This window comes from Pterocles gutturalis, unplaced genomic scaffold (genome assembly GCF_000699245.1).
Source record: "Pterocles gutturalis isolate BGI_N339 unplaced genomic scaffold, ASM69924v1 scaffold2455, whole genome shotgun sequence".
Taxonomy (NCBI): Eukaryota; Metazoa; Chordata; class Aves; order Pterocliformes; family Pteroclidae; genus Pterocles; species Pterocles gutturalis.
Window position 1 is genome coordinate 10,787 of NW_010143083.1, and position 310 is coordinate 11,096.

The window sequence follows — 310 nt, forward strand, 5'->3', positions numbered from 1 at the left end:
GGAGGCTCCGGCAGGTCTCGGTGCCGGGCAGGGCGGAGGTGCCCGAGGGGAAGCTGCACCCCGCAGCGGCACGGCTGCACCCCGCGAGCACTGCACTCATGTCGCCAGCGGGCAAACATACAGGATGCAGACCTCCAGCTTTAAGGAAACATTCGGAAGCCTCCCTGCTCACCTTGCTGCCCTACCACGCACGCGAAACTCCGAAACAATGATTCACAAACCCTCCCGATAACCACGGGCAGGTCCTCCCCGCGCGCTGCAAGAGGACAGCTCCAGCTTTGCTCTGGGTTACGAATGCGAACAGCACCGG